The sequence below is a fragment of the Mustelus asterias genome, chromosome 7 (assembly GCF_964213995.1).
Source record: "Mustelus asterias chromosome 7, sMusAst1.hap1.1, whole genome shotgun sequence".
NCBI classification, from domain to species: Eukaryota; Metazoa; Chordata; class Chondrichthyes; order Carcharhiniformes; family Triakidae; genus Mustelus; species Mustelus asterias.
This window is the reverse complement of record NC_135807.1, coordinates 56,436,479-56,457,872: the sequence shown is the minus strand read 5'-3', so window position 1 is coordinate 56,457,872 and position 21,394 is coordinate 56,436,479. Positions and strand designations below refer to the sequence as shown.

At 41.5% G+C, this 21,394-nt stretch overlaps 1 protein-coding gene across 1 annotated transcript in view; it reads right to left on the bottom strand.

Moving 5' to 3' along the window:
- Window positions 1-18,424, bottom strand: part of trappc9 (trafficking protein particle complex subunit 9) — a 353,332-nt gene extending 334,908 nt beyond the window's left edge. Inside the window, exon 1 of the mRNA XM_078215491.1 lies at window positions 18,138-18,424. The gene's annotated coding sequence lies outside the window, so the exon portion shown is untranslated. The remainder of the gene's footprint in view (window positions 1-18,137) is intronic.
- Window positions 18,425-21,394: the final 2,970 nt, after the last annotated feature.

Below are 21,394 nucleotides of genomic sequence, written 5' to 3'. Positions count from 1 at the left end.
TTATTGACCTGACCAGGGTTTTTGATATATTAAACTGGGAAAGCCTGCGGAAGGTTCTGTACAAATATGGCGGCCCTGAAAAGATGAACAGTGCAATTTGTTCATTTCACTATAGTCAGTATAATGCAACTGGTATGTTATTGGATGCCTTTCATGTCACCAACAGCATCGAGCAAGGCTATGTAATGTATTGGCTGCAACTCTGTTTGCAATATATTTCTTGGCCATGCTCCAGTATGCACTCAAAAATCTTGACATAGGAGCACACATTCAATTTGGAATAGACAACTCTTCAACTTGCAACTGCTCAAGGCTTGCAGAAAGGTTACTGAACAGCAACTGAATGAACTCTTGTTCATGGATGACTACGCTGTTATTGTACATACTCCTGGGGACATTCAGCTGCTTGTTGGTTGCTTTGCCCTAACCTCAGAACATTTTGGTCTGACAATAAGTCTGAAGAACACAGATCTTATATCAACCCATCCCCAACCAAGTACTCCAAAACACCATAGTCAATAACACACCTCTCCATTCAGTACAAAGATTTTGTGATTTTGGAAGCATCGTCTCCAATAACACTATGCTGGATGATGAAATCAACCATCACCTGGCAAAAGCTCAGTATTTGGTAGGTTCACTCACATCTTGGAAAAAGGCTTTGACAATCTACCGCCATCATATAAATCAACCAGAAGCACTCCATCTTCGCCATCTGAGAACTCCTTGCAACATCAGGTGATAGGATAAAATCCCCACTGAGGTTCTTGCATAGTGCTGCATACCTGGCAATGAGAGCATACTGATCAGAGCTCAGTCATATGGTTCACATGGAGGATTCCCACAAACCAAAGGCAGTGATCTACAGCCAGCAGAGAACTGGAATCCGCACCACAAGATATCCAAACCTTGGATAGAAAAACAATCTGAAAGCTAACATCAGGGTTTGCAAGCTGGATCCCAATACGTGGAGAAAAAAAAACAACTTTGGACGGATCCAAATGGACAAGTTTCTGTCAATCGATTTTGATATTTGAGAAGGAGCCAGGAGATAAGCAAGTGAGATGCAAAGTCAGTGCCGGATTTAGACTTGGTGAGGCCCTAAGCTATATAAAACTTGGAGGCCCCTTGTTAAAAAATTACACCAAAAGGTCACAAAGGTGCGTACCAAAACAGGACCTTGGGTCGCCACAAAAAAATTGAAAACATAATTATGCCTTTTAATTATTTAATAGCAAGGTATTTAAAGTGAAAAATACAAATTATTTTCAAATGAATGCATTTACTGATTACATATTTATCATTTGGCTGGCTTGGTCTCTCATAGATTTTGGTAATTTTTTGAGTTGCCCTTCAAGCTGGTGCTTTCTTTTTCTTTTCTGGTATCCGCTCTTAAATGTTCTCTTCATTGTAAACCTTCTGAAATTTTGTGAGGCGCCTGCAGATTGTGAGGCCCTAAGCTGTAGCTCATTTAGCTTATGCCTAAATCCGGCACTGTGCAAAATCAATGCCTCGATCCATCCAAAACTGACTTCATATGCAATATTTACAATCAATCAATTAAGCAAATCAAGACTTGGTCTAAAAAATAAATATTTTTTCTTCTTGCTGAATGCTCATCCATTGAAGCAACAGGAGAATCCATCATTCTAGAATCAAAAGAATTTTAGAAGACCATAACCAGCACATCCACTATCTATCTCTTTTAGAACTCCAGGGCATAGGATTGAGGTCTGGGGGGATCCGTCAGATTTTAGTCCAATTTTTCTCATATTTTCTCTGCCGATGTCACCTTCAGTTCCACACTCGTTAGCCCCTTAGTTACCCTATATTTCTGGTGTGTAATTTGTGTTTTCTGCTGTGAAGACAGAACAATTTATTCAACGTCTCTTCCATTAAACTCCGATGAGTGAATCATCATTCCATGATCATTTAATTAATTAACTGTTTTAGGAACACCAATAATGCTGTTAGAAAGAGAGTTCCAGCATCTGACCAACGGCAGTGAAAGAATAGCGATACAGTTCCAAATCAGGATGGCGTGTGACTTGGGAGGAAACTTGCAGATAGTCATGTTCCTACGTACCTTCTGTCCTTGTCCTTCTAGGTGGTAGAGGTAATTAGTTTAGGAAGTGCTGCTGAAGGAGCTTTGGCACGTTGCTGCAGTGCACCTTGTAAGTGGTACACACTCCTGTGCACCAGTGGCGGAGAAAGTGAAGTGAATGTTTATGGTGGTGGATAAGGTGTCAATCAAGCAGACTGCTTTGTCCTGGTTGGTGTGGAGCTTCTTGATTATTATTGGAGCTGAACTCATCCAGGCAAGTGGAGAGTATTCCACCACACTCTAGTCTTGCGCCTTGTATATTGTGGACTGGCTTTGTGAAGTCAGAGGTGAGTGACATGCTGCAGTTATCCACATCGGTAGGAAAAACAGAATGGCAGAATATTATAGATTGATTAGGAAATGTTGATAAACAGGCACTGGTGCCTTGTATACCAGTCATTAAAAGCAAGTAGTTAGGAAGACAACTTGTATATTGGCCTTCATTGCAAGAGGATTTGAGTACAGCAGCAAGAATGTCTTATTAACCCTCAGAAGAAATTCCTCCTCATCAGTCTTAATTGGTGTCCCTTTATTCTGAGACTATGCCCTCTGGTCCTAGACTCTTCCATGATGGAAAACATCCTCGTAGCATTTACCTTGTCAAGTCCCTCTGGGTCAGGTCAGAGGTTAGACCAGGGCTGGGAATCTGCTGGGGGATTGTGTATGTGCGAAGCTCAGTCTGCATTTTTTTTAAAATAGTTACTCTGAAAGAATTTGAAGTGATTTTTTTTCTCTCTTTCAGGATAACTATCAGGGTAAACTTGCAGAACCATCCCAAGACAAAGATTTAAATTGCTTCTGTTAGATGGTTTCCGGACTAGCAATTGTCCAGGAGGAGTCAGCACTTCTGGACATTTGCCAGGTAAACCCTTACATGGCAACTTCCTAGATGGATTCCCAAGTCCATCATTGGGGTATCCCCGAAATGTGAAGGTGAGGAACAAGGAAGTTATGGGTCAATGTCTACTGCCTACTGCCATGAATAGACTTTCTTTTTTTAAAGTAAGGCCCACATCTTTAATAAATATTTTGTACTTCTGTCACAAATCAAAAGTTTCATATGTATATAAAAATATATGCAGCATAAATTGTGGTCACTAGCAACAGTGATCAAACAGATCCCTAGTCTGTGTCAAGTTGTTTATATCAGCGAGAAATTAGGTAAATGGGTTGTTGTAATATTCACACTAAAAAAATCCAATAGCTTGATTAGACCCATTGAACTACAAGAACAAGACACCATGGATCTTCAGAAGGAGAAAAAGTATTGCAAAAAGCAGCAAACAAACCATCTGTGTCCAAGATCTACAATTCAAAAAACATATCAAGCATGCATGAAGGCCAAAGAAAGGACGTTATAGCTTTCCAGTGAAGTTGGTAATTGAAGTTGGGGCGGCACAGTAAGACAGTGGTTAGCACCTCTGCCTCTCAGCGCGCCAGGGCCCTGGATTCAATTCCTGGCTTGGGTCACTATCTGTGCGGAGTCTGCATGTTCTCCCAGTGTCTGCGTGGGTTTCTTCCGGGTGCTCTGGTTTCCTCCCACAGTCCAAAATACATGTTGGTTAGGTGCATTGGCCATGCTAAATTCACCCTCAGTGTACCCAAACAGACGCCGGAGTGTGGCAACTAGGGGATTTTCACAGTAACTTCAGTGCAGTGTTAATGTAAGCCTACTTGTGACAGTAATAAATATATATATTTTTTTAAAATTGCTTTCTTTAATCCACTAAAGCTAACTAAACATCCTGCAGATTATAAAGATAGTTACTTCAGCTTTATTTGTGGAAACAAAAATATCCAATGTCTTGGAGTTAAGAGCATACAGAAAGGGTTAATTCTTATACTAAGTATTTTCTACTGTGTTTTAGCAATGTTCAGTTAGCCTGACATGATTAGAAATTACCAGAGTGATGTTTAGCTTACAAAAAAATTTACAAGTTTCCCTAGAGCTGGTTCCACTGATCTCCACTAGAAAAGTTCACATCTGAGCAAAGCAAGTGATAACATTCACTGCAGTGAAACCTTCATTCATTAATGTCTTTTTAACTGTCCCAATTTGAATTACTTGACAATCAGTCATCGTGAAGCCATGATACATTATGGGAGTGATTCTTGTTAAAATTTAAGCTATTGCAATTGATTGAGTTAATGCTATCAGGTACAAAAAGGGGGAGCAGAGATGGTTCAGATTGCAATCAGACCTGATCAGCTGTTAACGCCTCTACCATTAGCCCCCAACCGCGATAATTCCAACAGTGCACTTGTCTTGCCTTAACTGCATCAGCAATTTTCATTGCTCCACTCTTGCCAGCCATGCCATCAGTTGCTTAGGCTCCAAAACTGGGGCATTCGTTCCCTGAAACTCCCAACTTTCTCACCTCCTTTCAGACACTTAAAACCTTCCTCTTTTTAACAATGTTTTTGGTCACCTATCCTACCACCTCCTTGTAATTCAATGACAATTTGCATCTGATAATGTTCCTACAAGTGCCGGAGAACATTTTACTACGTTAAGGACATTATATAATTGCAAGTTTTAATGTTGTAATTACTGTTAATAATAGTGTCATTGTATGCTTAAGTTCTAAATTTTCCAATAATGCCTTTTTAGAATAGAGGCCCAGTCTCCCCAATCTCTCTTCATCTGGCAGTCCTGCCAACCTAGGAACAAGTCCGGTGAACCTTTGTTGCACTCCGTCAATGGCAATATCGTTCCTAAGACAAGGAGACCAAAATTGCACATAGTACTCCAGGTTCGGTCAAACCAAGATTTTTTTATAATTGAAGCAAGACTTTGCTACTCCTGTGTTCAAATCCTCTTGCAATAAAGGCCAACGTACCATTAGCCTTCCTTATTGTCTGCTGCACCTGTATGTTAGCCTTCAGTGATTTATTGACAAGGACACCCAAGTCCCTTTGTAAATGTACACTTTCTAACAATCTCTTACCATCCAAGGGATACTCTGCACATCTATTCCTCCTACCAAAGTGCATAACCTCACATTTTTCCATTTGGCATTTGCGTTTTCCTTATCCACTCACTAAGCCTGTCCAAATCCTCTTGAAGCTACTTTGCATCTTCCTCACAACACTTCACATGAGCTGTAAATTTGGAAATATTACATTTGGTCCCCACACTGAAATTATTGACATTTAATAGCTGGGGTCCAAGTACGGATCCCTGCGGTATTCCACTAGACGCAGCCTGTCAATGAGAGAATGACCCATTTATTACTATTGTTTTCTGCCTGTTAACCAATCTTTAATACATGCTAGTATAGTACTTCCTATCCCATATATTTTAGATTTTGCTAACCAACCTCCTGTGGGCACTTCATCAAATGCCTTATGAAGGTCTAAGTATACATCATCCACTGACTCTTTATCAATTCTGTTAATAACATCCTCAAAAAAATGGTTCAACAAACATGATTTCCCATTCATAAATTCATGTTGACAATGCCCCCATTCAGATCATGATTATCCAAGCATCTTTTTAACACATCTGCATTTTCCCTACAACAGATGAAAGGCGAACAGGTCTGTAGTTCAGATTCCTCTTTCCCTCATTTCATAACTAGTGGAGTGACATTTACTACCTTCAAATCTGCAGGAACCATTTCAGAATATGTACCAATGCAATTAATTCACTGTCTCTATAGTTAGCTCTTCCAACACTGATGTAGATCATCAGATCCAAGGCACTAATCAACTTTCTGTTCCATTAATTTGTCGAATACAATCTTCTATTACAAATTTCCCTCAATTTCTCATTCTCCGTAGTCCCTTAGATCTCTAATTCTGGGAGAATCTTTGCATCAGTGAGGACAGAAGCAAAATAATCATTTAGTTTCTCTGCCATTTCTCTATTCCCCATTATAAATTAAGTTAACATTTTGAGTCCATAGGACTCTTCAGAGCTGAAGAGAGGCAGAAAAGTGATCGATTATAAAGTTGGAGATGGGGTGGAGACGTTGCAGCAGAATAGAAAGTCAGGAATAAGTGGGAGCTCAGAAGAGACTGAAAGAGGTCATAAACACAAGACAAAGGCAATGTTCAAGACTAAAGAAAGTGCTAATAATGGCTTAAAGGTAAGGTAACAGATTCTGCTACCATTCCAATGTGTCTAGAAACTCCAATGCGCCTTGTAACTCACTTCAGAGTTATTGTTGTGTCGTGGGAAATGCTGTAGTCAATTTTCATACAGCAAGGTCCCACAAACAGCAATTTGATAATGACTAGATTGTCTACTTCAGCAAAATTCGTTGAGATACAAGTTGGCCAGTTTGGTGGTAAAATTTCTTGGCTCTTCGTCGTAAGGTGCCAAAGGATCTTTTCCATCCACCTGAAAGGATACACCAGACTTCGAAAGATAGCATTTTCCTATTATGCAGCATTACCCTAATACTGCACTGATATGAGTGCCTAGATTGTGTGTCCTGGTCTCTGAGGTCAGACTCAAAACCCACATTTTTGTGTTTCAATGGCTACATTGAGCCAAAAATGTAATGTTAAATTCTTCACTTGGGTAAACATGGTAAGTATTTGAAATAATTTACAATGAAATTAGAGGAATTAAAAACATTGGCAAAGTTCACAATACTATTGTTTACCGGACCTGGCAAAATTCACGATACCACTGCATACTAGACTGGATAATATTGGTTAAAATTTAGGGCCAAAAACTCGTCCATTATTTTTTGAGCCTCATCTAGGCCAGTGTGAAGAGAGACTTCATCTGCCTGAACCCTTCAAACTAGTGAATCGAAGATTAGACTGCAAGTGAAAGTGAACTTGCTATTTAGATTATGGGATAGGTCAATAGAGATGCAATGGCAGACATTTAAGGGGCTAGTTCAATCCAATCCACCATCCATAGTTAACTTAAAAAGTTAATGATAGTGTGAAAAACACTTCTAGAAAAAGTGAGAGGGCATGGGATCTAAGGGGCTGCTGCCCTGTGGATGCAGAACTGGCTTGCCCAAAGGAGGCAGAGAGTGGCTTTAGATGGGGTTTTTTCTAAATGGAGGTCAGTCACCAGTGGTGTGCCCCAGGGATCTGTTCTGGGACCCTTGCTGTTTGTCATTTTCATAAATGACCTGGATGAGGAAGTGGAGGGATGGGTTGGTAAGTTTGCCAATGACAAAGCCCAGTCTGCAGGTACAACAGGTGATCAAGAAGGCAAATGGGATGTTGGCCTATATTGCGAGGGGGATAGAATATAAAAGCAGGGATGTCTTGATGCACCTGTACAGGGCATTGGTGAGGCCGCAGCTGGAATACTGTGTGCAGTATTGGTCCCCTTATATGAGGAAGGATATATTGGCATTGGAGGGAGTGCAGAGAAGGTTCACCAGGTTGATACCGGAGATGAGGGGTTTGGATTATGAGGAGAGGCTGAGGAGATTGGGTTTGTACTCGTTGGAGTTTAGAAGGATGAGGGGGGATCTTATGGAGACTTATAAGATAAGGCGGGGGCTGGATAGGGTGGAGGCGGAGAGATTCTTTCCACTTAGTAAGGAAGTTAAAACTAGAGGACACAGCCTCAAAATAAAGGGGGGTCGGTTTAAGACAGAGTTGAGGAGGAACTTCTTCTCCCAGAGGGTGGTGAATCTCTGGAATTCTCTGCCCACTGAGGTGGTGGAGGCTACCTCGCTGAATATGTTTAAAGCGCGGATGGATGGATTCCTGATCGGTAAGGGAATTAAGGGTTATGGGGATCAGGCGGGTAAGTGGTACTGATCCACGTCAGATCAGCCATGATCTTATTGAATGGCGGGGCAGGCTCGAGGGGCTAGATGGCCTACTCCTGCTCCTATTTCTTATGTTCTTATGTTCTTATGACACGAAGGTTGGTGGGGTTGTGGATAGTCTGGAGGGATGTCAGAAGTTACAGAGGGACATAGATAGGATGCAAGACTGGGCGGAGAAGTGGCAGATGGACTTCAACCCAGATAAATGCGTAGTGGTCCATTTTGGCAGGTCAAATAGGATGAAGGAGTACAATATAAAGGGAAAGACTCTTAGTACTGTAGAGGATCAGAAGGACCTTGGGGTCCGGGTCCATAGGACTCTAAAATCGGCCCCACAGGTGGAGGAGGTGGTTAAGAAGGCATATGGTGTGCTGGCCTTTATCAATCGAGGGATTGAGTTTAGAAGTCCGGGGATAATGATGCAGCTATATAAGACCCTCGTCAGACCCCACATGGAGCACTGTGCTCAGTTCTGGTCACCTCACTATAGGAAGGATGTGGAAAAGATTGAAACGGTGCAGAGGAGATTTACAAGGATGTTGCCTGGATTGAGTGGCATGCCTTATGAGGATAGGCTGAGGGAGCTTGGTCTTTTCTCCTTGGAGAGACAGAGGATGAGAGGAGACCTAATAGAGGTATATAAGATGTTGAGAGGCATAGATCGGGTGGACTCTCAGAGGCTTTTTCCCAGGGTGGGAATGGCTGCTACGAGAGGACACAGGTTTAAGGTGCTGGGGGGTAGCTACAGGGGAAATGTTAGGGGGAAGTTTTTCCACACAGAGAGTGGTGGGCGAGTGGAATCGGCTGCCGTCAGTGGTGGTGGAGGCAAACTCAATAGGGTCTTTTAAGAGACTCCTGGATGAGTACATGGGACTTAATAGGATGGAGGGTTATAGGTAGGCCTAAAAGGTAGGGATATGTTCGGCACAACTTGTGGGGCCGAAGGGCCTGTTTTGTGCTGTAGTTTTTCTATGTTTCTATGAAATTTAAAGCATATAATTGTACAAAGATGGGTAGTCGGTCAGAAGATTGCCATTTTTTTATGCTCTGTCCAAAGAATGACTCAGATTAATGAGGAGGGAAAAGTTAGAGTATGAGAGAAAGCTAGCGAGAAATATAAACACAGATAGTAAGAGTTTCTATAGGTATTTATTAAAAGAGATAACAAAGTGAACGGTGGTTCTACAGAAAGTGAGTCTGGGAGTTAATAATAGAAAACAAGGAGATAGTAGGTGAACTGAATAAGTATTTTGCATTGGAGTCCACTATAGAGAAAACAAGTAAAATCCCAAAACTAACAGTCATTCAGGAACTGGAAGGGAGGGAGAAATTCAGGAAAATTACAATCATCAGGAAAATGGTACTGAACAAATTATTGGAAGTACAGGTTGACAAGTCCCCAGGCCCTGATGGACTTCAGCCACTTCTTTTAAGGCCCTAGGGTGGTGAGATAGTTGATGGGTTGCTTTTAATTTCCCAAAATTCTCTAGACTTGGAGAAGGTTCAATTAGATTGGAAAATATCTAATGTAACTCCTTTGTTCAAAAGGGTGGGAGACAAAGCTGGAAAATACAGGCCAGTTAACTAAAAATCTGTCACAGGGAAAATGTTAGAAACCATTATAAACAATGTTATAGCAGGGCACTTCGCTAAATTCAAGGTAATCAGGCAGAGTCAACATGGTTTTGTGAAAGGGAAATCATGTTTAACCAATTTATTGGAGCTCTTGGATAAAACGAAACCTGTGGATGTACTATATTTAAATTTTGAGAGAGGATTTGATAAGGTGCCTCATCAAAGGCGATTGCAGAAAATAAAAGCTCATGGTGTAGGGCATAACATATTGACACAGACAGAAGATTGGCTAGCCAACAAGAAAGAGAGAGTAGGCATAAATGAGAAATTTTCTGATTAGTAGGATGCAACGAGTGGTATGTCACAGGGATCAGTGCTGAGGCATCACCTCTTTACAATCTATATGAATCACTTAGATGAAGGGATTAATGGAATGGTTGTTAAATTTGCTGATGATGCAAAGATAGGTAGGAAAGCAAGTTGCAACGGCTGCGAAAGGATATGAATGGGTTAGATGAACAGGCAAAGATCTGGCACCTGAGAAAACATAAGGTTCTCCATTTTGGCACGGTAGCACAGTGGTTAGCACTGCTGCTTCACAGCTCCAGGGTCCCGGGTTCGATTCCCGGCTCGGGTTACTGTCTGTGTGGAGTTTGCACATTCTCTTCGTGTCTGCGTGGGTTTCCTCCGGGTGCTCCGGTTTCCTCCCACAGTCCAAAGATGTGCGGGTTAGGTTGATTGGCCAGGTTAAAAAATTGCCCCTTAGAGTCCTGAGATGTGTAGGTTAGAGGGATTAGCGGGTAAAATATGTGGGGGTGAGGCCTGGGTGGGATTGTGGTCGGTGCAGACTCGATGGGCCAAATGGCCTCCTTCTGCACTGTAGGGTTTCTATGATTCTATGATTTCTATGAATAAAGAAGCACATCATTTAAATGGTTAGAGATTGCAGAGCTCAGAGATGCAGAGGGATCGTAGTGTCCTAGTGCATGAATTGTAAAAGGTTAATGTACAGCAAGTAATTAGAAATGCTAATAGAATGTTATAATTTATTTCAAGGAGAACAGAATACAAGAGTGGAGAGGTTATGCCTCAGCTATACAAGGCATTGGTGAGACCACATCTGGAATATTGCGTATAGTATTGTTCTCTTTATTTAAGATGTAAATGCATTGGAAGCAGTTCAGAGGTGGTTTATTATGTTAACACCTGGAATAGTGGGCTGTCTTATGAGGAAGTGCTAGACATCTGAAATCACCCACCGGGAGCGGAGACAGCTGGACTTGAGGGACACCTCTAGTCGAGGACCAGATAAAAGAAAGAGAGGTTTAGGGCCTTCACTCACCTGCCAAGAGCAGAGGCATTCGGACCTGTGAGGAACACTTCCACTCAGGCAACAGGCTGAATTTGAAACAAAAATCCAAGAGTGTCATCACAGTAAAACTGTAAGTTCATTGGTTGATGAGAAGCTGCTTTTGGGAGTATTTAAATAGCTTAAACTAGAAAAACGTATCATTCATAAAGTAGCTGCTCCTTGGATTTCAGTAAGGAACACCAGCAATAGGGAAGTAAAGTTAAATCAAGTCAATGGTTTACTGGTGACTACTACACTTAAACTAATAAAATAAACAAAGATAAAGTTAGTATAAGTGTAGTAGTCACCAGTAAATAATTCTATTCATTCTACTTGCACCAAATGTAATACATGGTTTTTAGTGTTATGCAGGTCTGCTCGGCCAAGTGGACTGTTGCATCCTGTGGTATGCGTGAAATTGTGGACGCAGAACAAAAACATCAGTAGGAAGTGTTACCAGCTCCACAAGCTTGGGCTTCAGGTTTTGGAACTTAAGCAACAGTTGGAGTCACTGTTGCGCATCCACTGGGCAGAGGAATACATGGATAGCATGTTTAGAAGGTGGTCACACTTCAGATTAGAAGTGTGCAGCCAAGAGGGAACGGGTACTGCCAGGCAACCTAAGACAACCAGGCAGGTGGCACAGGAATCCTCCAATTCTATCCCATTTGCTAATTGGTTTTCCAATCTGGAAGCTGATGAGGGAGGTGGCTCCTCAAGAGAATGCAGCCAGAGCCAACCCTGTGGTACCACAGCTGTACAAGGGAGGAAGAAGACTGGAAGAGTAGTCTCAGGGAATTCCATAGTCAGGGGATAAGACAGGCGTTTCTGTGGCAGTAAACGTGATCCAGGGTGGTGCATTGCCTCCATGGTGCCAAGGTAAATGATATCACCGAGTGGTTGCAGGACATCCTTCTGGGGGACGAATCAGCTAGAAGTCATGGTCCACATTGGTACCAATGACATCGGCAGGATGAGGTCCTCAAAGCCAATTTCAGGGAGTTAGAAAAGAAATTCGAAAGCAGTAGAAATCATCATAGAAACCCTACAGTGCAGAAAGAGGCCATTGGGCCCATCGAGTCTGCACCGACCACAATCCCACCCAGGCCCTACCCCCATATCCCTACATATTTACCCGCTAATCCCTCTAACCTACGCATCTCAGGACACTAAGGGCAATTTTAACATGGCCAACCAACCTAACCCGCACATCTTTGGACTCTGGGAGGAAACCGGTGCACCCGGAGAAAACCCACGCAGACACGAGGAGAATGTGCAAACTCCACATAGACAGTGACCCAAGCCGGGAATTGAACCCAGGTCCCTGGAGCTGTGAAGCAGCAGTGCTAACCACTGTGCTACTGGAGTAATCTTAGGATCACTCCCAGTTCCACAGGCAAGTGAGCAGAGGGATAGGAGGATTGATCAATTAAATACATGGCTGAAGAAATGGTGCAGTAAGGAGGGCATCAGATTTCTGATGCATTGGGACCAGTTCTGGGAAGGTAGGACCTATACAAACTGGACGGGTTACATTGTAACAGGACTAGCACCGATATACTCGCAGGGAAATTTACTTGTGCTGTTGAGGTGGGTTTAAACTAGCTTGTGAGGGACCCAAACGGTGGCACGGGGCAGCACAAAGGCAAGCAGTGCTGCCTCACAGCGCCAGGGACCCGGGTTTGATTCCCGACTTGGGTCACTGTCTGTGTGGAGTTTGCACATTCTCCCCATATCTGCGTGGGTTTCCTCTGGGTGCTCTGGTTTCCTCCCACAGTCTGAAAAACGTGCTGGTTAGGTGCATTGACCCGAACAGGTGCTGGAATGTGGCGACTTTCACAGTGGGGAATTTCACAGTAACTTCATTGCAGTGTTAATGTAAGCCTTAATTGTAACTAATAAATAAAATTTAAACTTTATTGGAAGAAAGTAAAGTTGGAACAGGATGTATCAACAAGGACAAGGCGGCAGGAGAAATAAAGCAAAGCATCAAGTATACACCAAATGCGGAATGATGTAAGAAAAAGTCAAAGTTAAGGGCACCATACCTGAATGTGTGCAGAGTTCATAACAAGATAGATTATCTAAAGGGATAAATATGATACAATTGCCATTATGGAAATATGGCTGAATGGTAACCAAGATTGGGAACTAAATATTCAAGGATATTCAATGTTTAGGAAGGACAGACAAAAAGGTGGAGCTGCACTGATAATAAGGGATGAGATCAGGGAGTAGGGCAGTATCTCAGAATTGAAGAACAATGTGTGGAATCTGTTTGGATAGAGCAAAGAAACGCTAAAGAGCATCAGACGTTGGTTGAGTTGTTTACCATTACTATTAAGTGGTCTAAATGTGGGGATGCTATTAATCAGGAGATGAATGTAGCATGTACCATGGACAATATAGTAATCATGAGTGACTTCAGTCTGCATATAGATTGGTTAAACCAAGTGAGCTAATGCTGTAGAAGGTGGGTAACTGCAGCGTGTTCAGGATGGGTTTCTCGAGCAGTATGTTGAGGAGCCAACAAGAGGACAGGCTATCCTGAATCTAGCATTGTGTAATGAAAAAGGGATAATTAATAATCATGTTGTAAAAGAACTTTTTGACATGAGTGACCACAATACGATAGAATTTCACATTGGGCCATAACCTCCGATTGCCTGCAGACAGCCATGGCCTGCTAGAAATACAAGAACCTTTTAGGCGCTTACCTGCGCTGAAAAATTGTGCTGGAACTCCCAATGGGAGCACCAGCCTTTGGTCTTCAGCGAAGCCATCTCTGCAGACCCATCGCAACGCAGGTAAACCCTAACCACGTCCTCTTATGACACAGCCAGACTGGGAACACCCATTGAGGTCCAGTTTGGAATGAACAGTTTTACATTGAAAACAGAAGGATTTTCCTGCTGTTTTAAAAGATATATTGAAGCTTATTTTTAGTTAATGCTATTGTTATTGGTTCATTTAAAAAGTAATTTTTATTTTTTTTAAATGACTGAAGATGAGTATTATTTAATGTATAAATAGATTTTGGTATTTGTTCTAAATTTGTAAACTATTTAAATCTGCATTATATGGCATGCTTATAAGTGTTCGTATATTTTGATTTAGAATAGTCTAAATCTGGAAAACTACTTAAATCTGCATTATATTATTATAGAAGTTAAACAAGTGTCCATGTGTTTTAATTTAGACTATGGAAACTGATAATTTAATTCAGAAAATGAGGGGTCAGAACTTCTCAGACCACGATTTGGACACCTGCATGAGATCGAGCAAAGGAGAATTCACATTTTGATCCATGGAAAATCTAAATTTGTATTCTTCTACCTTGCTTACTTGATTTATAATTCTCATTTAACTGTTCTGTATGTTTCAATAAAGCATTAGAAGAATGTCACAGTTTAATGGAAAATATTTATCAACAAAAATAATGTTATAAAAACAAAACTTCGATACCATGTTAACATTGAACTAAACATTTTACTTTAGCAGCTGCACTGACATTTTTAATTGCCTCATCTTTACACGTTTCTTACGAAAAATATATTTCGCTGACAACAATAAAATATTTTTATACATTAACACAACAGTTCTGTTGTCTCTAAACAAGTAAGTGAGGAAGGGAAGGGGAGAGAGAAGAGTTTGGATTTTACATGTAGCCTGACTCTTCCACACCTATATCAAAGACTCAAAAAGAACTTCAATTGAGAATGTGATGTTCCAGCGGTGATGGAACATGACTCCAGATTTTCAATCTGCACTACATTCTGTAATGTCTATCAGAGAGGTAGTTCACATCAGCTTACAAGAGACTTGCATATGTCATTTTACGGGATGCACTTTTCTAAAGCATTTGAAATAGCCAGGTTGCATAACGACCAACATTGCATCAGGGAGATTCTTAAAATTGGGATAAACATTGCAGGAGAATTGCATACATTATCTTAAGGAATACACTTTCCTGAAGCATTTGAACGAGCCAAGTTACACAAGGATCAAAGTCGCATCAGGGAGACTCTTAAAATAGGGTTATACACTGCTTAAAATATTGCAAAATACAAATGCTGAAATTTATTCCAGATGCTAACATCCACCTTGTTATAAATGAACATACATTTTTTTGAAAACTTGAAACTGGTTGCCATGACAAAGTTAGAATTTTTTTTTTAATCTTTCATTCACTTTTGTTTCACTCGGGCTCAGGGTCACTTTGGTTTCACCCAAAGAATGTCTACTGCCTCTAGTCGCTGCAGCTAGACCAAAAAATAAGTGTAAACAAAGGCAAAAATTCATCTAACATCAACGCAAGTGAGGGGGGTTTTGGCACAATTGCAGCTCAATGCTTTAACACTGGCAGCTTTCAGAACCTCAATTGGAGGTTAAAAATTGGCACCTTTTTAGCCAGACTTAAGCTGGCATTGGGGCCGGAAGTTACGACCCAATATGTCTGAAAGTGAGGAAGTTCAATCTGAAGCCATGGTGTTAAAGTTGAATAAAGGAAATTATGAAGGCATGAGGGACAAATTGGCTGAGGTGGATTGGGAGGATACATTAAAAAGTATGACTGTGCACAGGCAATGGATAGTCTTCAAAGAACGACTACATAGCTTACAGCACCTATATATTTCTTGAAGGTGCAAACCCTCCCTCCACACTCCGCCCCCACCAAAAAAGCCAGTCAACCGTGGCTGACAACAGAAGGATCATATAAGATTGAAAGAAAAGGCTTATAATGTTGCCAGAAATAGTAATTCTGAGGATTGGGAGGTTTTTAAGAATACAACAAAGGAAGGCCAAGAAACTGATAAAGAAAGGGGGAATAGAATATGAATGCAATCTGGCAAACAAAAATAAACTGTAAAAGCTTCTATTGGTATGTAAAAAGGAAGTGTTTGGCTAAGACAAATGTGGGTCCATTACTTGCAGTCAGGAAAATTCATAATGGAGAATAGAGAATTGGCAAAGAATCTAAATGATTACTTTGTTTTCACCAAGGAAAATCCAAAAAAAAATACTTAGTGAGTGGGCAAGAACATGACAGATGGAATATAATGTGGAAACACGTGAGGTAATCTACTTTGATAGAAGGATACATGTGCAGAGTATTTCCTAAATGGCAAGAAATGAGAAAGTCTACATGTACAAAGGAGCCTGGGTGCCCTTGTCCACATGTCATTGAAAGCTCACATGCTGATGCAGCAAGTTTTTCGAAGGGCTAATGGAATTTTGACCTTTATCACAAGAGGATTTGAGTGCACAAGTAGTGAATCATTGCTTCAATTGTATAGAAGCTTGGTTAGACTGCACCTGGATACTGTGTGCAGTTTTAGTCTCCCTCCCTCAGAAAGGATATTACTGCCCTCAAGGGAATGCGAGAAATGTTTGCCAGACTTGTTCCAGGATGGTGGGTCTGTCCTATGAAGAAAGGTTGGGCAAACTGGACCTGTATTCTCCAGAGTTTTGAAGAATGAGAAATGATCTCATTGAAACCTCCAAAATGCTTAAAGAATAGCCAGGGTAGATGCAGACAAGACGTTTCCCTTGGTTGGGGAAATCTAGAACAAGGGAACACAATTTCAAAATAAGGGGTAAGCCAGTTACAACCGAGATGGGGAAAAAATTTACACAGACAGTTGTGTATCTTTAGAATTCTCTACCCTAGAGAACCATGGAAACTCAGTCAGAGTATGTTTAAGGTGAAAACTCAGAGATTCCTGGTTAACAATGTAAAAGGTTATGGAGATAATGTGGATAATCAGCCATGGTCATATTGAATGGCAAAGCAGGCTTGTGGGACTGAATGGCCTACTTCTGTTCCTCTGACAGAGTAGGTTTGTGTCCAATGGAGTTCAGAAGAACAAGAGGTGACTTGATTGAAACATACAAGATCCTGAGAGAACTTGACAGGGTGAATGTGGAAGGGATGTTTTCTCTTGTGGGAGAATCTACAACTCAGGGTCACTGTTTCAAAATAAGGGGTCGTCCATTCAGAACAGGGATGAGGAATGATTTTTTATCTGAGGGTTGAGATATTTTGGAATTCACTTCCTCAAAAGGTGGCTGAGACAGAGTTCTTAACAGCAGAGCTAGATAGGTGCTTGATAAGCAAGGGGTGAAAGGTTATCAGAGGACAGCTGTAATGCAGAGTGGAGATTAAAATCAGATCATCCATTTTCTTATTGAATGGCAGAGCAGGCTCAAGAGGCCAAGTAGCCTACTCCTGCTCCTAATTTATATGTACTATGCCCTTGAGCTGTGGGCAACATCCATAGAAAAAGTTGGGGATGAGAAAAAGAATCATCCGTGCAAAAAGCATATTGCAATTTTCAAAAAACATTTTCAATGTAAACAACATAAAAAATGTGACATGGGGAAAATTGCTACTGTTTCTACTGCAACAAGAATCATTAATCACTGTAAATGAGAACGAACAAGTCAATGTAACAACTCGTGTTTAATTGTGGAACAAATTTAGGGTCCAGAAAATCTGTCAACATTTGAGAACAAATATTACTTGTCAGTTCAGACTTCAAAAGAACCAACATTTGCTAAATATACTAAATTTAGATATTTTGAAAAGATTTTCCCTGCATTTCATTAATTTAAATTGTTCCACTTCATTATTCCATATACTACCAGACTTGCATTTCAGTTTTTCTTAGATTGACTGTAATTTGACGTTGTCAAGTTGTTTCTTTGCCATATTAAAATTTAATTATCTTCAAAACTGCAGTACAAGTTTTCGTAATACTAGCATTCAGTGTTTTACCCATGCAAACATTACTCCAGCTCAGAACATCACTTAACCGTCTCAGATCTTCAACAGTACACACGGCAGGTTTATTTAAAAACATATACTCTGAGCAGCCTGCATACTCCTTTGAAGCATCCTGGATAATCTAATGCGTTTGCCTGATAAAGAAAATGCATTGAACATGCAAGCCGAAATCAACAAATGTAGTGACAGTGAGAGACAGGGAAAAACACACCAAGGCCTAAGATGCTGCAGAAGGCTTCAGGTGGAAGTAGCCCAAACGCCGCCTAGACTCAACCAATCGACCCAGGACAGTCACTTTCTGATAACAACAACAGGTAACAACATTTCAAGAGAAGTTAAATACAATTAACTCTGGTTTTGAGCACATCACCATTGGCCCCTCTAAAGCTGCACACTCTCGTCCATGTCAATGTTGACACACATTTCCAACTGCTTTATGACCTCAGCGAGCTCCATAACGTGCAAACAAATATATAATGTAGGTGGTGCCTCGCGTTAACCCGAGATAAAACAGCCACTCTTCCCAAATTAAACGTCTCGACTCATAATGGATCGCAGACACCTTACCCTTCAAAGACAACTGAGTGAAACCGAGAAGAAATGGGCAAGCCTCCCCAGTGCTGTCAGAAGTTTGCCCAGGCTGTAAAAGGAGGGGGGGGCGGGGTATCGCGCGCGGCCGAGCGGCTCTGGAAGCCGTTGTCCTTTGCCGGTTTAAATTGGCTGGCAGGCAGGCTCATGCCATCACAGTCGGACTCGGCCGGCTCATGCTCGATTTCCTCGCGCGTACACCCGTCACTCCCAGACCACGTCCCAGCTGAGGCAGCGCGTGACGCCACAGGTCAGGCTCGCGCTCTGAATGACAGTTGGTGTTTTCCCTCCTTGTCCCCTCCCTCCCCGGCGCGCAACGTCGATGGCGATTACGTCATCGCCGATCCGCCGCCCGCCCCCACCACCACTAACCGCCTCACAACACACCCGCCCATCCTGGGAGAGGGAAGTAACTGAATGAACAACACACGCAGTCAGCCAAAGTCCACCGGAAGTCACCCTTCAGTCTTGGTGAAGTAAACCCAAATATTTTTTTCGCAGAATGTGACGTCGTTGACCGATTTAATCCCATAAAGAATGGGCGTGATTAATTTTTCTCGGCGACACCCCTTATCTGTTCAAACATTCAGTTACCCGGGAAGAGTCCTGCACTCGGCGCTTTATGGGAAAGAAAAACAGGAGCGAGTCTTACAGAGAGCTGCATTTTTGAGATTCACTGGAAAGGGTCAGAAATTTATGACACAAGGAGGAGAGCATACCACCCATCGTGTCTATACCAGCCCAGAAAGAGCTATCTTGCCTGATCCCACTTTCCAGCTCTTGGAGTTAGTCCCCCTTTGCAATTCAAGTGCACATCAGAGTATTTTATAAATACCACGAGGGTTTTTACCTCTGCCAACTATGCAGGCAGATAGTTCCAGACCCCCAGCACCCTCTGAGTGAAAAATAATCCTTCCACTCCCTTCTACCAATTACTTTAAATCCCTGTCCTCCTGTTAGAGGATGATGTGGAGATGCCGGCGTTGGACTGGGGTAAACACAGTAAGAAGTCTCACAACACCAGGTTAAAGTCCAACAGGTTTATTTGGTAGCAAAACCCACTAGCTTTCTGAGCGCTCGCTGCTCCTTCGTCAGGTGAGTGGGAGTTCTGTTCACAAACAGGGCATATAAAGACACAAACTCAATTTACAAAATAATGGTTGGAATGCGAGTCTTTACAGGTAATCAAGTCTGCAAGACTTGATTACCGAAAGCCAGTGGGTTTTGCTACCAAATAAACCTGTTGGACTTTAACCTGGTGTTGTGAGACTCCTGTTAGAGGAACACAGGAATTAGGAGCAGGGGTTATAGACCACTCGGTCCCACTGTGGATACCAGTTCAGCCCCTTGTTTATCAAGAATCTATCTAGCTGTGCCTCAAAGATATTTCAAAGACTGTTCCCATGGCCTTTTGAGGAAGAGAGTACCAAACACTAGGAGAAAAAAAATTACCATCTTTTATTTTTGAACAGTGACCCCCCCCCGGTTCTCGATTCTCCCACAAGAGAAAACATCCTTTTGTTATGATCCCAGCTGATGTTACTACTGATGGTAGCACTGCTGTCTCACAGTGCCAGGGACCTGGGTTCAATTCCCAGCTTGGGTCACTGTGTGGAGTTTGCATGTTCCTGTCATGTCTCTGTGGGTTTCCTCCGGGTGCTATGGTTTCCCCCACACTCCAAAAGAAATGCTGGTTTGGTGCACTGGCCATGCTAAATTCTCCCTCCGTGTACTTGAACAGGTGCCAGAGTGTGACAATTAGGGGATTTTCATAGTAACTTAATTGCAGTGTTAATGTAAGCCTACTCGTGGCACTAATAAATAAATTTAAAACTTTACAGGACAGTCAGACCCCAGAGTAGAACACAGCCCAATAGAGCCTAATGTTTTTGTTTAGGGATGAGAGTCACAGGACTACTTAGTAACCTTAAACCAAAGAATAAAACATTTATTAAGCAAGAAAAAATAACTATAATATACTATTTATTCATTCCAGTTATATATTTACAGATATAAATAGCTTTACAAGGATACCACAAGTTACAAACTAAATCGTATACTCTAATAAATAGGCAGCCTGTTGGCAGAAAGACCACATTCTGAAACCAAGTGACAGATGCCATCCAAAACAACTTCTGTGGATTTCTCATTAAATCCAGCTGCTTGTTGCACTGGGAGCCACCTTGTTTCACTGGAACTTTGGCTTTCACAAAGGATTGCTGAACTATGTTCTTGAAGAATACACTTGGCATCTTCTCCCAAACAATACTTCCTCTCTGATACCTTCGCCAAGAATTAACATTCAGGTTTCAAGCTCCTTTCCATCTTAATTTGCCCTAGACCACCATGTGCATTCAACTTCCACATAATCTCTCAGGTACCCAACAAACCAATAGGACACCACTTCTTCACAGGCTGTATTAAGATGTCATCAGCCTTTTCCACCTTGGATGTCAGGCCTCTTGCTAACCTACATCTTTGGGTCTGCACCCTGCAGCCCTGACTTTCACTGGGAGCCTCTCCCTCTGCTCCTGACTTCACTGAAAAGTACCCTTTTCCACATTTCTGACCTTCGTTCCTTTAACTTCCTAGAACTCTCATTCCCAGTTTCTGACTGTTCTTTAGCTTCTGGGACTTTCTTTCTGTCCCTTTGTAATGTACTGCCTATACTGGCTGTCTCTGTGGAAAGTGTCTTGCATTTGGGTTGCCTAGTTCAAACAGAACACTAACTGCTTCTGTTTTTCTGTATGAGCCTCTGGTTGGTAAGCAATAGCTTAGTTTTTTTAAGGGTCATGAAACTTGATTACAATGCAGGCAAAGTTTAAAGTGAAACTAAAACCTATAGACTTGTAGGCACCTTTGTTTAACATAAAGCTAAGATTAAGTTTTAACCCTTAGCCTACAAATACAGAAACTCAAATTAAGTTTACTTAAACTCAACCCTCATTTCTAACATACACACAATACAAACATAAATTTGTTAAATTATTTCTATTTCCTAACACTTCACCCCCTCTGAAATAAAGAAAACTTCACAACCATGAATATTTAATTACAATGGCATTACATCCACCTCACACAAACTTATTATAAATATCTAACAAAATAGCTTCTTACATCATATATAAGTAAACTTACTTCACAATTATGCATGTCACATTATATCATGACAATGATGTAACCAAAACAAAGGCAACAAATGTTAAAAGATTAACAGAATTTGTACATAATAGTAT